We start from the raw sequence: 16,616 nt of genomic DNA, 5'->3' as shown, positions 1-16,616 counted from the left end.
ATCATCCCTCCTATATACACATCCAAATCATTTACATAAATGATGCAAAGCAGTGGACCCAGCACCGATCATTGTGGCACACCGCTGGACACAGGCCTCCTCTCTGAAAAGCATCCCTTTACTACCACCCTCTGTCTCCTACCTTCAAACCAATTTTGTATCCAATTGGCCAGCTCTCCCTGTACTGTATGTGATCTAACCTTGCTAACCATGCGCAACCTTGTCGAACACCTTGCTGAAGCCCAAATAGAGTTTTATTTTGTTAGAAGCCTTTTGTTAGAATGCTTTTCTTTTAAGCTTTCTTGGTTTTCTGTCTTTTTTCACAGATTGAAAAAGTGTGGGTTCGGCGGATGGTGACTGTTTGCAGGCTGTGGAATGCTGCCTCTACTCTGTTAAACACTCTGAAGCTCAGCCAATCAGAGCTGGCTTCAGACAGAATTTCCTCAACTATAAAGGCTCTTGTGCCACTCAGTTTTGAAATTGCCCTCTGATTGCGTCAAAAGGCAACAATATATCACACCAGAGCTCAACAATATGAAGTGCCTGATTGTCAGGTTGCAAAACCCTCTTGTTTTTTTTTTCAGTTATGGCAGTTAAAGTTCAATTTCAATCTTTATTTCCAAAGAAAAGGAAATATGCAGTGTCTTACCGTCCATTAAGAATGAATGCAGTTGATTGAAAGTTGAAAATATCTACCTGTTTTAGCAAACCTTGAGCTGATGCTGAGACAGAATGAATGTTTGTACTATGTGTGTCACGTATTGCTAGAACATTCCGATCAGCAATCCCACTGGATTCAATGAGAGGACTGTCGAACAAATACTAGAGTTCTCTTGGAGTCATAAAATCCCTATAGTGCGGAAGGAGGCCATTCGGTCCATTGAGTCTGCTTGAACCTCTGAACAACACCCCACCCAGACCCATACAACCACCCTACACCTTCCCATGGCTAACCCACCTAGCCTGCACATCCCTGGACTGTGGGAGGAAACCAGAACACACTGAGGAAACCCACGCAGACAGTTACCCAAGTCTGGAGTCAAACCTGCGTCCCTGGTACTGTGAGGCAGCAGTGATGACCACTGAGCCACCGTGCTGACCCAAAGATGGTAAATCTCTGTGAGGTTTCAGTCAAAATACCTGCAAAATGTCCTAATAGCTGAAAGGAACATATCTCCTGCGAGGTTCTGTTTCTCAACTCTGAACTGGCCAGCACTCCAGGAAGGGACAAAGAAAATACTTCAACATATTCTCTGAAGCTCTCCTTGAAGTGTAGCAGCATTAACCTTAATGACTAGGAAGATCATTAAAAATAATGACAAATTGTCCATTAAGATGTACCAAGCTTTGAGTCCAAATGCCATAATGTGAAGGCAGGGTATTAACAGAGAAAGGAAGCAATTCCTGCATTCCAGATCCCACTGCTTCATCAATCATCCTTTATGTAAAGGTCATTGCCTCAAACAGCCTGCTCTGTCCCATGAAAAAAGCAGTAGAAGCTTGTGACCCTGTGCATACATTATCTTCAAATAAAGTGACAGTCAATGGTCACAACTTCTAACTTATTAAAAACTACTTTCTACTCATAGGGAATTTCTGATATTCATAAAAATTGCCTTCAGAGTTTATAAAATGAACGTTTTCTGAACTGCGTTCACTTCTAAAACTATGCAAACCTCCCCTTGATTTAGTCACACAGTAAACCTCATATTTATTTACATGAGAATGGCTAGAAAGTGCAAATGGACATTTGTAGGAGCGTTGTCACCAGGCAATCAAATGCTAACTGTGTGTGTCTGAGATAGAGAGTCAAAACTGAACTCTGAAATGTCCAAATCAGATTGGCCAAGGCAATGGGTTGGTTCCAGCTTTTCTGAACTGAATAGGGAACATAATTCCTCGGGTTCTTGGATTGTATCTCCACTTTTGGCCCCATCTGTTTCTTGCCCTTCTTTCCATTGCCTTACACCAAAGTACTCTTCACTTCCAATTCCTCCCTCCTGCTTCCCTGGATCCCAATACTTTATTCTTTAAATAGATTGATTGCTTTCAGTTTGGCAGAAGTTAGTTCACTTTATTATTAAAAATAGGAGCATTGTCTTTAAATAAAGCTGCAAATCTGTCCTATTAGACCACCTATGACTGTCATGGACAGTGACATGCTGTCAATTAATGTACAATTAGCGAAGCCAATGATTAGGCCATCGAAATGACTGATTGTACTATTTTTCAAGGATGGATGGAGAAAGCTATTGAGTTTTGATGAAAATGATGTAGCTAGTTTTTCTTTTAATCTGTATTCGAGTTGGACAAGGGTGCATTCATATTTAACTAAAACTGTTAGAAATCTTCTTTATGCTGATTCTGATGAGTTTTGGACAGTCTGAATTAGCTGGAAGTGTTCACGGACACAGCACAAAGTTCCTTCTGAATAAGGGAAGCCGTAGTGGTGGCAGTGGGGATGTTGGTACACATAACAAAATCTGCCTCTTGGTCAGTATGGCATGATCCATGGATAGATTGGCCCCCACAAATCCTTTGTATTGGTACAAAGTAACGTAGGGCAGGACAGCCACACAAATTCTTCAGTAAAAGATAGGCTCAATCTTGGAAAAACAGAGTGGGTTATAAAAGCATTTAATAGCTTGTTACCTTATACCTGGGTCACATGACGTTACAAGAGACATGATATCTGTGAGACGTATCCTTGTTGCAAATGTTGTTTAAAATTAAATTTGCCTTTACATTCGAAACATTCTTCACTTGTTAATTAATATTGGAATTCTTTTCATTTCAATTAGTTTGTTACAGCAAAAGCTTTAAACAGTGGAATCTTGTCCAGCTTTTCATTAGCGTTGTGGAAATTGCTCTTTGCAACGTTAATGGTGTCATTGTGAATCATATCGTTATACCATTCCAAGAAAGTTTTGTCGAACGAGTATTTGAGTGTGAAACATGTACATTTTTGGTTTAACATTTCTAGACAAGATCTAATAATGGTATTCAGAAATTTGGACAAAATTGTCACTAAATCTTATTGGCATGTTGTGCAATTAGCATTGTGTTTCACCTTTGATCTGAAATTAATCCTTTCTACATTTTACTGACCCTCAATTGATAAGACATTTTGCAAGTCTTCCTTTGTTCTCCAAGAGGTACCTCAGTTCATGTTTGCTTGTTACTGGCCAGTATAATGTTCTGATGCTTAACCCTGCACACCTTTCCATTCACTTTCAAAGCTTTATCCCTCTCTTAATATTCTCTGTACCATTTTTAAGGCCTTCCTGTAAACCGCTGTTCTTGTGTTGACCGAAAGTTGGTTAAGGGAGCTCAGGGAACAGAGGGATCTTGGGGTGCTTTTCCCACAGCCCCCTGAAAGTGGCAGGGCAGGTTAATAGGATAATTAAGAAGGCATGGAGGACACTTGCCTTCCTCATTGATGGTATGGATTATAAGAGCAGGGAGGTTTTGTTGAAGCTGTACAGGACTTTGGTTAGGCCATAGCTGGAGTACTATGTGCATTTCTCGTCACCATACTACAGGAAGGATGTGATTGCAGTGGAGGTGCTGCAGAGGAGATTCACCAGGCTGTTCTCTAGGATGGAGTGGTTCAGCGATGAAGGAGTGGCTGGATAAACTCAGACTGTTTTTTCTGCAGCACAGAAGGTTGAGGGGAGACCTCATGGAGGTGCATAGAATTATAAGGGGCATGGACAGGGCAAAAAGAAAACAGCTTTTCTCCTTAGTTGAAGAGACAATAAAAAGAGGGACATAATTTTAAGGTGAAAAGCAGGAGGTTTAGAGGGGATTTGAGGAAACATGTTTTCACCAGACAGTGGTGGGGGCCTGGAATTCACTGCCTGGGAGGAGCTAAACTCACAATGTTTATAACATACTTGTTTAGCACTTAAAATATCATAATAATCAAGGCTATGGGCCTAATGGTGGAAAGCTGGACTAGTTTAAATTTCGAGGAGGTTTGGTAGTATACACTTGATGGGTGAAGGGCCTCTCCTGTACAGTAGGATTCTATTATTCTATGAGAGGCACACAACAGATGCAGCAGAGACAAAGCACACCTGGAAATGCTTCATTCTGGGTTCCTAGTACACAACTTTGGTAATTTCACAAGGTTTGTGAAGGTTTGTGACTCAGGTTGAGGTTTAGGGTGTAGGTTTGCTCACTGAGCTGTAGGTTTGATATCCAGACGTTTCATTACCTGGCTAGGTAACATCATCGGTGGCGACCTCCAAGTGATGCAAAGCTGTTGTCTCCTGCTTTCTATTTATATCTTTATGGCGTTGTGGTTGGAGTGCCAGGCCTCTAGGAATTCTCTGGTATGTCTTCGCTTAGCCTGTCCCAGGATAGATGTGTTGCCCCAGTCGAAATGGTGGTTTTTACACACGGATAGATCTAGATACTATCTATCAACCCCTCAGAAAACGAACAGGAAATGACATCCCACAAACCCCAGGAACCCCATCCAGGAGAAAGATATAAATAGAAAGCAGGAGACAACAGCTTCACTTCACTTAGAGGTCGCCACTGATGATGTTATCTAGCCAGGTAATGAAACTTCTGGATATCAAACCTACAGCTCAGCAAGCAAACCTACACCCTAATTGGTAATTTCAATCCAAGGACAAAAGACACACCAAAGAGGAAGAAATTAGAAAGAATAAGGTAGAAATACATTCATATTAGTTGGTGTCTGTTAGACAGTAACAATGTGTGGGCAGATCAATTACAAACATTTTGAACTGCCTGAAATTACACATCACAGGAAACAGAGAAGTAATTGGACTTCCCGAGGAATAATAAGCAGAAGAGGATTACCAAAACTACAGTAGTTGGATAAACTGGACTTAATCTTTCCATTTAGCAGTCTGTTGAATAGTTTCCCAATCATTTTCACTGAATACTGTTGTACATCCCCATCAACTGACTGCACAGACAGATCATACTTGCTAATTTCCCAGATTCTCATTGACTAGTCACATCATAATTCCTTTCTTTGTACCAACTTCGATTCGGTATCACAAATCTGCACAGCGAAATAACATTGCACACCAAGAATTCATTAGGCTGTGTTTGCTGAACCCCAGAAGAATGCAAAGTATCAGTGAAATCGCTAAAATAATTTGAGATAAAGAATGATTAAATCCAATAAGAAGCCCTTAAAAAGTTTAAAAAATAAATAAATGGTGGAAAGAAAAGATGCTAAATAAAGTATATTTCTTTTAAAAGTTTGAAAAATTGACTTTATGTTGTGCATATGCATTCATTAAAAGTTCAGAAGTGAGCATGCAGTTGAATTTAATATCAAATGGTTGATATCAACAGACACTTTCGACTCATCAAGGAATTATTTCCTTTTGTGGGGAAAGTTAAACGTAAGTAAATGTGTTGCTGGAAAAGCGCAGCAGGTCAGGCAGCATCCAGGGAACAGGAGAATCGACGTTTCGGGCATAAGCCCTTCTTCAGGAAGGGCTTATGCCCGAAACGTCGATTCTCCTGTTCCCTGGATGCTGCCTGACCTGCTGCGCTTTTCCAGCAACACATTTTCAGCTCTGATCTCCAGCATCTGCAGACCTCACTTTCTCCCTAAACGTAAGTAAAGCCTATTGTTCTGGTTAAAGTGAGTCTGCTCAAGGATGACTTGATTTGAATTTATTATTGTCACATGTACCTAAGTATAGTGAAAAGTTTTGTTTTGCATGCAGTACAGGCAGCTCATACCATACAAAGATCATAGGGTGCGTGGACAGAATGAGGAATTTAAAGTTACGGCTGCAAAGAAGGTTCACAAGAGCACAATCAACATGGGATTTGAAATTTGAGAGGTCCATTCAGAAATTTAATAACAGCGGGAAAGAAGGAGGTTGTATGGCATTGTGGTAGTATCCCTGTCCCTGAGCCAACAATCTCTGAGTTCAAGTCCAGCTCCAGGACTTGACGGCTGAAGAAAAGATATGTTCACATGATTGGGTATCAACTTGTAAACCCATGTAGCTTCCAGCTTCCAGAGAGAATGCTGATCAGTCTTGGGATTCACTTCCATGTGATGGAATGAAAATTGGATCTTCGACCATCACTATTCAGGAATATAACATACATGTTGATTGTATCATGGACTCCTTCAGTGGTGGAGGTGGATGTTGAATGGATTAGATCTGCATTAATTAGCATGGGGTTTATTCCCTTCTCAGGGCGGGTTTGGGATCTTCCTGCACCTGTGGTGAAGGATATTTTGCTGGTGATAGTGTACACCTTTGTTTAGAGAATTCAAGAAGTTTCTCACACAGAATGTTGTGGAAATTGAGAACTCTATGTTGTAGGTAGTGAATCAATGTAAAATTTCAAACTGTTAAGTTATATTACAATAAGACATTAAGGAGATTATTGCTGTGGGTACCCATTTTAGATGCTACCTGTATTACTCACCCTCATTTCCAGTACAGTCCACATTGACTGCTACCTTGGTGAAGGAGGTATGGCTATGAGCAAGAAATAAGCAGAACATGCAGGTTTTGATATCGGTCAGCTCCTAACACTGAATTTATGTTTAATCTGCCATTCTGGGCCTCGCTGCCATTGTCAATGCCTTCTACGAAGCTGACTGAACTCCTTTCAAAGAGATCATCATGAACTTGGAGGTTAGTAACTGATTACTTTCCACTGATTCTGTGCGAGGTTATGGAAAAACTAGGAGTTGGTTACATTTGGTGAACTCTGCAAAGAGTGGTGCTCCATTGAGGAGAAGGCGATACCTGTGATTGCACGATCTCTCAGCACACCACTTGCCCCTAGTTTAGGTAGCTCTTGGGCTGTAGTATGAGATTGAGATGGAGTAGAGATTGTAACTAAAACAAGCTATTCACAGAGGGGTGGAGAGGAGAGGGGCAAGATCTCTCAGCATGATACCTCGTCCACTTAATATCTTCCAGTAGTGGTTCTCTTATCTCTATCTAAACCAAGAGCAACATTCCCATTATTTATGGTTCATAAAAGAGATGTGCTATCATCAAGGCAGGCCTGTAGCCTTGGAACATGGTGAGGTCAGAGCTAGAAGTGGCAGTGAAGGTGATGGACTTTGTGTCAGATGGCAAATCTAACATCCTCCGTTGCTGAATCAGGGAGGTGATAATGGGATCCTTCTGCCAAGAGAATTGTATGCTCCCTCCGAACAGAGAGAGAGAGAGAGAAGCCAACAGAGAGGTCAAGTGGCCTTGTCAGGATAGTGTGGTGCTGGAATTCTGATTCCTGATGAATGGCTTATGCCCGAAACGTCAATTCTCCTGCTGCTCAGATGCTGCCTGACCTGCTGTGCTTTTCCAGCACCACACTCTTGACTCTGATCACTAGCATCTGGAGTCCTCACTTTCTCCTTGCCAGGATCATGCCAGGATGCCAAGGTATCATCAGCTTTGCAATGGTCTCATTTTAAATGCTGAGGCGTATCAGAACCACAATGGTTTCCACTCTGAACAACTTGCTGGCAACTATGCTCAGCTCTTTGCGCAGGTCAGTGCTCGGTATCCCAGTAACAGGATGATACCTCCTTTCTGCCCCAGTCCAACAGCTTTTGTCACCACACTGAACTGAAAGGCAGCTACTCAGTGACAAGAACTATCCACTCTACACCTGTCTGATGCCTCTCCACCTCACAACGCTGTCACATGTGGCTGGCATTTGCCCAATAGAACCACATTTCTCTGATCATTCTCCTTTTCCCTCCACAACTTTTATTTCACTGAACGTCTCCTGAAGAGTGATGAGTAGTAAGTTCAGCCATTTGGAAAAAGTGCTGGAGAGGCGCAATCAATTTTACATGAAAGCAAAACACTGTGGATGCTGGAAATCTGTAACAAACAAATCTGGAGACACTCAGCATATATGGAGAGGGAAACAGAGTTAATGTTTAGAGTCTGGTTTGACTCTTCAGAACAGAGTTCAGGACTCTGAAGAAGACTTATACTGGACTCAAAACATTAACCCTGTTAAGTGCACTGGCAATAGAAAGGTAATTTTATATACAAGGACAGACACACAGCTCACAGAATGGACTGAGATGTAATGCCTGGTTTCAGGAGGCAGTGAGAACAAGAATTTCAATATGGTGGCTGTCCATGTTGGAGGGGTTGGTGGAGATGGGCTGTGGGTTGTGCGCTGTGTGAGGTAAAAGGAGACATGGAGGATCGGGGTAAGGTGTACTCAGTGATCATGAAGGACTCAAAACTGATGGTGTCCACCACAAGTTGCATTTCTGGTCATCACTCAGCAAAGTGCTACTAGAAAGTGACTGGAATAATGCTAAGGGTAGGCAGAGAAAGTGTCAGTTGTATGGGTGAAAGTGCAGGATCCATATTTGCTAGATGCCAGTATGTTGTAGTAACAATGACAGTAAACCAGCCCTTGTGAAGTGCAGCTATCATTGCATTCCCCGTATGTTATGGTTGAGTGAGGGTGCTGGTCAAAGGCAATTGGTTGCCTGTCATTGGTGATGGCAAATTGAACCTCAGTACTTCAATGATGTTGCAGTTAGCAGCAATGACAGTGCAAAAGGCTGAAGGGAAGTAACTGTTTATTCAACTTCCTGTGTGAGGCACATAAGTCGAGGTTACATTAAGTATTATGATTGTCTGTGTGTTATTACATATACATAGAACATAGAACATAGAAAAGTACAGCACAGAACAGGCCCTTTGGCCCACGATGTTGTGCCGAGGTTTAATCCTAATGTAAAATATAATAACTTAACCTACGCACCCCTCAACTCACTGCTATCCATGTGCATGTCTAGCAGTCGCTTAAATGTCCCCAATGACTCTGCTTCCACCAGCACCGCTGGCAACGCATTCCATGCATTCACAACTCTCTGCGTAAAGAACCTATGTAGTGTGACAGCCAGTATTTGATACACAGGGTTTGGAAGGTGGTGTTGCACCTTTTCACTGACACTGGTTGTGGCCACTCAGTTGCCCTAAGGACTTTCCCTATGTGACAGCACATGCTGAGGTGGAACTTGGTTGCCTAACATTTGCCCCATTATCCATGATGACTCACTGTACATGGTGGAATGAGGGCCATATTACCAAACTGCTGAAATCACCAATGGGAAGGGGTTCCAATCCCTAATGTTCAAACAATTTGAGATCACCTTTACCACTTCCTGGAGGTGTGTGTCCACTACCTTGGCAGCTACCCCCAATACTACATCCTGAAGCTCTCTCATGTGCTGGTTGTGTGCGAGAGTCTGTGGACTCTGCAAGGCCAGTTATAGCGAGCCAAGGGCTACCCATAGTGACCAGGACTCATGAAAGCATTACACCCACCTCCTGGCTGATGTAGGGCACAGATTTAGTGCTACTTTTGCTTTGAGCAGGTTGGAGCAGACGATGGAGCTGCTAAAGATATGGGTTCTTTTGCTTAGATAGATTCCTCCAGAAAAGTCCAGTCAGAGTGTGTCTCATGATCCCATCAGTCTGTGCCCTGCAACAGAAAATGAGGAGGTGCCCCTGGGTGCTGAGCAACTGGGAGAATGGGAGTGTAGAGGAGGATTGGGGAAGGGCATGGTAAGTTGGGGTGGAAACCAGACTTGAAATATATGGTGAGTAATTATTGAGATGAGTTTGTTAAGATATGGCAAGGCAACTCAGTAGCACTCCAAATGTGGTGAATAGTCCTTCAACCAGCTCAACAACACTCGGATTTAGACAAAATAACATTCAATCCCATCTTTTATTGAAATGCATAAGATGGGCCGCACAGTGTCTCAGTAGTTAGCACTGCTGCCTCACAGCATCAGGATTTGATTCCACCTTTGGATGACTAGAGTTTGCACGTCCTTCCCGTGTCTGTGTGGGTTTCCTCCCACAGTCCAAAGATGTGCAGGTTAGGTGGATTAACTGTGCTAAATTGTGTAGGGATGCGCAGGCCGGATAGATTAGCCATGGAAAATGTACGGTTACTGGGATTGTATCAGGGAGTGGGTCTGGATGGGATGCTCTTCGGAGGGTCAATGTGGACTGAATGGGCCAAATGGCCTGCTTCCACATTGTTGGGATTCTAAATGACCTTGAAGGGGTAAATGCTGAGCTGCTACATTTTCTTTTCTCATGGGGAACCTAGAATCAGGGACACAATTTTAAAATAAGGATTTATTCCCATTTAAGGTGGAGATTAGGCAGAATATCTTTCTCTGAGATTGTCATTAGCATTTGGATTTATCTTCCCTAGTGAGCTGTGTAGATTGGGCATTGAATATATTTAAGCCTGAGTTTGATAGATTTTTTATTATAGACGTGAGAGTCAAGGGTTCAGGGAACAATTGACTAGAAAGGGATAGAAAGTACAGATTAGTCTAAAATCCCACGGACCATGATTCTATTGACTGATGGAGCAGCCTCAAGGAAATGAAGGTCCTACCCCCGCTCCTATTACATATGATCTTCTGATTTCATGAGGATGGAGGGATTTTATTTAAGGAGTATCTTCCTTTACAGGCAAGTGCAGCTCAAAAACCAAAACAAACACCTTCTCACAGTTTCGCCAACGAATAAGATAAAATTGCACTAAAGTATCACCACAAGGATAGCTTTACTTTTAAAGGCTTCTGACTATAATAATTATTCATGCAGAAGTGGAAATGTTTGTACAGATTTGAACTGGTGGCAGGCTAAGGCTTTAAATAAAGATAAGCAGAGTTTGTAAAATAGTGAGAGGAAAGGACAAAATAACAAATGAAATCCAAAGCAAGAAATCTAAACACACAACGTATGCAACCTTTCATCTGAATGCAAGAAGCTGTGTGGTTGAATTGCTTGAGGTAAAGGCAGTTTTCATAACAGGGGATTAAATATTCAAGGAAATGTTTTAAAAAGACTTAGCCCAGAGGTAAGAATGAATTCTGAGTGTATTATCACTCATCTCTCAGTCCTGCCTCCTAGGTAGTTCCCTAACTAATGTTAATAGATTTATAGAATCCCTACAGTGTTGTAGCAGGCCATTCAGCCCACTGAATCCACTCTGACCCTCCAAAGAGCATCCCACCCAGACCCACCCCCGATCTTAATCCTGCAACCCTGCATTTCCCAAACCACATAACCTGCACATCTTTAGACTGTGAGAGGAAACCCACGCAGATACTTGGAGAATGTGCAAACTCCACTCAAACAGGGGTTGGGATCGAACCTGGGCCCCTGCCACTGTGAGGCTACAGTACTAACCATCGATGTAAATTTCATAGATGTTCCATGTGCTCTCATTTATGTTCACAGTCTTGTATCAAATCTAATCAAGTGCCTCTAGAAATCGTATTAATTATATTGGTTGCCTTCTCAAAAATGTGCCTTTTTGTTCAGACTTACAGTCGCTTGATCCTTACAAATCCATGCAGGATCTGATTAATCAGCCGGTATGGTGGAACAGTGAAAACCAGGATGTTCAGGAGGCCAGGATTAGCAGGAATCTGTGAGAGTTGTGAGGATGGACCAAATTATTGAGGTAGACAGGGGGTGAGACCATGGAGAGAATTTTAAGATTGAGCCATTCCTATTGGCAAGAAATCTCAGATGGCATCTTTTATCAAATATGATCATGAGTGCTGTTTAAGACTCATCTCATTGAGCTCCTTGCCTCTTAAATATTTGTCCAAAATCTCCCACATTTTCACGGTGACAAAATGCAATATTAGCATAGTCAATTTTATAATACACCTATTTAGGGAGGTTAGTTTTCTTTTCTTTCTGCAGTTTGTTTGGAATATGGGTTTTTCTTGCAAATCTGGTCTTTGTTGCTCATCTCTAACTGTCCGTGAGGGTAGCTCAGAGGCAGTCACATGTTTGTGGGTCTGGAGTCACATTTAATCCAGACTGGGTAAAGATGGTAGATTTGTTGTCCAAAAGGACATAAGTTATTATTAGCAAAATAAGGAATTGGAGGAACCTTTACATCTTTAGCTGAGACAATGACAGGGTATGTGTTCAGGGGTCAACAGTCTATTCAGCTTCGTTGCCCTATCAATCCTCAGATTATCCTAACTTTATGCTGTAATATAAGGAGAAAATATAGGTCATGAGATGGTGATGTAACTCTGACCCATAGTTACATGCTGTTGAAACTCTGAGGTAAAGAATGGGAGAATTCTAAAACAGAGCAAGAATGAAAAGATCAGGATCCTTCATATTATTCTGAAAATGAAAGCACTTATAGGTACCCCTGTGAGAAAATAGTCACTCCTGTTGTACAAGGTCAGTTCATGGTTGGGTAGATTGCTGCCCCCATCCTCAGGTTCTGACTTGGTCATGGGACCTATCAGTCTACAGTGAAGGAGGAAATACAGTGGGTAATCTACTAAGAAGAGGCTTGTGTATTTAACAACGTGCAGTTTATTCCATGATGGCAACCAGTTCTAAGTTGCATTAGTAAGATGCGCAGTGTTACTGAGAATATTGAGAGATTGAGGACAGCATCTCTTTTTTTTTTGAAATCCAAGTACTTAGGACATCATCAGATTGTATAGCGTTTAAGCCAGTCTTTTCAGAACCATAACATTAGACAACATCTTCACACAAGCTTCTTTTCCCATAAATGTATTGATGTAAATAATTAAAGCTCCCTCGACACGAAATCCCCTCAAATCTCTGATTTCATTGGCGAAACGTTGACTCGGGATCCTCCAACTGACCTCTGATACAATCTGTAACTGCCTTGGGAGGGATAATGCTCCAACTCCGTGCAGCCTCTAGCTCACACTCGCCCCTCTGATTCTTTAACCAAGTTTGAAATGCTACACTGTTCCCTTTGATTGAAGATTCTACCTTGTAGACTCTTGCCCCAGGCTTGGCTGTTGCTGACTGACTGCCTGACCAAGTCATTCTTAAAGCTGTATCTAGTTTTCTTCCGCATTTGCTGGAACTCACCCTGCACTGCAAAATCAAATCCCAATCTACACCTTTACCTACCACATAGTTTGACCATTTCTGAGAAGATTTGTAGCTCAGATTGAGGTTCAGGTTGTAAATTTGCTCACTGAGCTGGTCGGTTTATTCTCAGATGTTTTGTCACCATGCCAGGTTGTGCCATCAGTGAGCCTCCCTTGAAGCATCACCGGAGGCTCACTGATGATGTCACCTAGCATGATGATGAAGCATCTGAGAACAAACCTACCAGCTCAGCGAGCAAACTTACAAGTTGAGTTTGACCATGCAATACCAACCACTGACAATATGTAGAAGGGAAGGGAGCTGACACCATGCTCTTTTTCTGACTAGGGTTAGGGCCTACAGGGCCTAAAGTGGCAGAAGAAACCACTAGCTAGTCAGATCAGAAGATGCAGTTGTCGTAAAAGATGTAGTTTATTACATGACAGTAATCAGATCTAAGCTCTGCAGTCCTGCCATACCCAGTCATGAATGATGGTGGACAATTAAACAGCTCACTGGAGGGGGAGGAGGCTCCCAAAATATCCCCCTTCTCAATGATGAAAGAGCCAAACACATCAGTACAAAGGACAAGGCTGAAGCTATCTCAGCAATCTTCAACCAGAAGGGCCAAGTGGATGATCCATCTTAGCCTCCTCCAGTGGTCCCCAGCCTGACAGATACCAGTCTTCAGCCAATTTGATTCACTCCATCGATATCAAGAAATGGTTGGACATATTGGATACTGACAACATTTCAGCCCTAGCCAAGCTGTTCCAATACAGTTACAACACTGGCATCTACTTGACAATGTAGGTATTGCCCAGATATGTTCCTTACACATAAAACAGGACAAATCCAATGCAGTCAATTACCACCTTGTCGGTCTACAGTCAATCATTAGTAAAGCGTTGGAAGGTCTCATCAACAGTGCTAACAAGCAACACCTGCTCAGCAATAACCTGCTCAGTGACACGCAGTTTGTGTTCCCCGGGCCATTCAGCTCCTAACTTCATTACAGTCTTAGTTCAAACATGGACAAAACAGTTTAATTCCAGGGATGTAGTAAATCCAACTGGCCTTGACAAATATGGAATCAGCGAGCTCGAGTAAAAGTGGAATCAATGGGTCTCAGGGGCAAACCCTCTCCTGGTTGGAGTCATACCTGGCACATAGAAAGATGGCTGTGATTGTTGGAGGTCGGTCATCTCAGCTCCGGGACAACTCTGCAGGAGTTCCTCAAGGTCGTGTCCTAGGCGCAACTATTTTCGGCTGCTTCATCAATGACCTTCTCTCCATCGTAATGTCAGAAGTGGGGATGCTTGCTGATAATTGCACAATGTTCAGCAACATTTGTGACTTCTCAATACTGAAGCAGTTTATGTTCAAATGCACTTAGATTTGGATAATATCCAGGCTTGGGCTGACAAGTGGTAAGCAACATCCAAAACAAAGGCCATGTAGTAACCATCTCCAACAACAGACAGTCTAACCATCATCCATTAACATTCAATAGTGTTGCCATCACTAAATTCCCCCACTATCAACAATCTAGGAGTTACCATCGACCGGAGCCTGAACCTATCCACCCATGTAAATACAATGGAAACAGGACCAGGTCAGGAGACTACTGCAATGAGTAACTCACTTCCTGTCTCCCCAAACTCTGTCCAGTATCAATTAGGCACAAGACATGAGTGTGATGGAATATTTGCTTGGTTGGGTGCAGCTCCAACAACATTCAAGGAGCTTGACACCATCCAGGACCAAACAGCCCATTTAATTGGCACTACATCCACAAACAAACACTCTCTCTGCCACCAATGCTCAGTAGCAGCAGTGTCTGCCATCTATAAGATGCATGGCAGAAATTCACCAAAGATTCTCAGACAACACCTTCCATACACACCTAGCAGGACAAGGGCAGCAGATACATGGGAACACCACTACCTGCAGGTTCCCCTCCAAGCCACTCACCATCCTGACTTGGAAATATATTGCTATTCCTTCAGTGTTGCTGGGTCAAAATCTTGGAGCTTGCTCCCTAAGTGCATATTGATCAAACTATAGCACATGGACTGCAGCAGTTCAAAAAGACTCCCATTGACCAATGGCCAGACCCTATGAGTGAATAAACAAAAGGAAGAAATTGCATTAATAAGATATACATTATCGCTTGTATTATTGGGAAACATAGGTTTGTCCTCTTTAAGATGTTCTACCGTTCTCCAACCAAGTCATTAGATCATTATAAGACTGAGTTGAACATTAATGTCATCTTAAGGATCATCCTTTCAGAACCATTACCTTACACAACAACCATTAGATAAGGCAGAGACAGTAATTCAAGCAGAGTCAGGCTGAGACTGTCTCATTTTAAAAAGAAAAAAATTGGATAGGATGTAATGTGTTAGATGGGGACTAACATGACAACCCACAGGTGAAATAATTGACCACATTGTGTCTTTATCAGCTCTTTAAAAGTTTCTTTAAGAGCTGATAGATAGAAGCACATTGACAAATGCCTCCCTCTATCAGGCTTTGACATTTGAACGTCCAGTCACTAGAAGCTGCTTCCAGTGAAGGCCCAGCGATTCTGGATCCTAGGACCTCCAGTCCTACTCAGAGAGAACCCAGCAGTTAAAAAAGATAATGACTTCTTTCTCCTTCTTGCAGTGTTCATTTGATAGGGACTGAGGCAAGGATAAAACATTGGTTTTCAGAGGTTGCCCTTTTGCTATCCTCATGCCTTCAATAGCCCCAAACTGGGGCATTGGAAGCCTACCCATCTCAGCATGGAGAAACTAGCTACCTTTCTTGCCTGTTGGGGAGGCAGGTGTCCATTAATTGACCATTTGACGGCCCAAACTGCTGGTGAGTTGTGAGGATTGCTTGTGAGCCTTCTTATCCAGCGCAGAGCTGCAAGTAACTCTGCGAAATTGAGGACTGCAGATGCTGGAGATCAGAGTCAAACTTAGAGTGGTGCTGGAAAAGCACAGCAGGTCAGGCAGTATCCGAGGATCAGGACAATCAATGTTTCGGGCAGGAACCCTTCATCAGGAATCATTCCTGATGAAGGGCTCCTGTCCGAAATGTCAATTTTCCTGATCCTCGGATACTGCCTGACCTGCTGTGCTTTTCCAGCACCAGTCTAATCTTGACTGCAAGTAACTCATTGAGCTATTTTCTCCTGTTATCACTTTTCTTGCATCTTCCAGGAAGGGGTGGAATTGGGAAGTCAAGTTGAGGTTGAACAGGATGTTAGTGAGACCTCTTCTTGAGTACCGTGTTCAGGTCTGCCTGTCCTGATATAGGAAGGATACGACCAAGCTGGAGAGGGTTCAGAAAAGATTGAACAGGATGTTGTCAGGAATGGAAGGTTTGAGTTATCGGGAGAGGGTGGATAGGCTGGGACTTTTTTCACTAGATCTTAGGAGGTTGTGGGATGACTTTTTCGAGGTTTATAAAATCATGAGGGACATAGGTAAGGTGAATGATGGGTGTCTTTTCTCTAGAGTGGGGTATTTCAAGTATAGGGAACATATTTTAAAAGGAATGAAGGGCAATTTTCTTTTATACAGTGTGGTTTGTGTGTGACATGAACTTCCAGAAAAGTGGTGGATGTGGGTACAGCAATGATGTTTAAAAGACATGTGGATAAGTAGATGAATAAGAGAGGTTTAGAGGGATATG

Source organism: Chiloscyllium plagiosum, unplaced genomic scaffold, assembly GCF_037043375.1.
Source record: "Chiloscyllium plagiosum isolate Xiang-an unplaced genomic scaffold, Cpla_swu_hap1 HiC_scaffold_15, whole genome shotgun sequence".
In the NCBI taxonomy this organism is placed as follows: Eukaryota; Metazoa; Chordata; class Chondrichthyes; order Orectolobiformes; family Hemiscylliidae; genus Chiloscyllium; species Chiloscyllium plagiosum.
Note: the sequence above shows the minus strand (reverse complement) of the source record.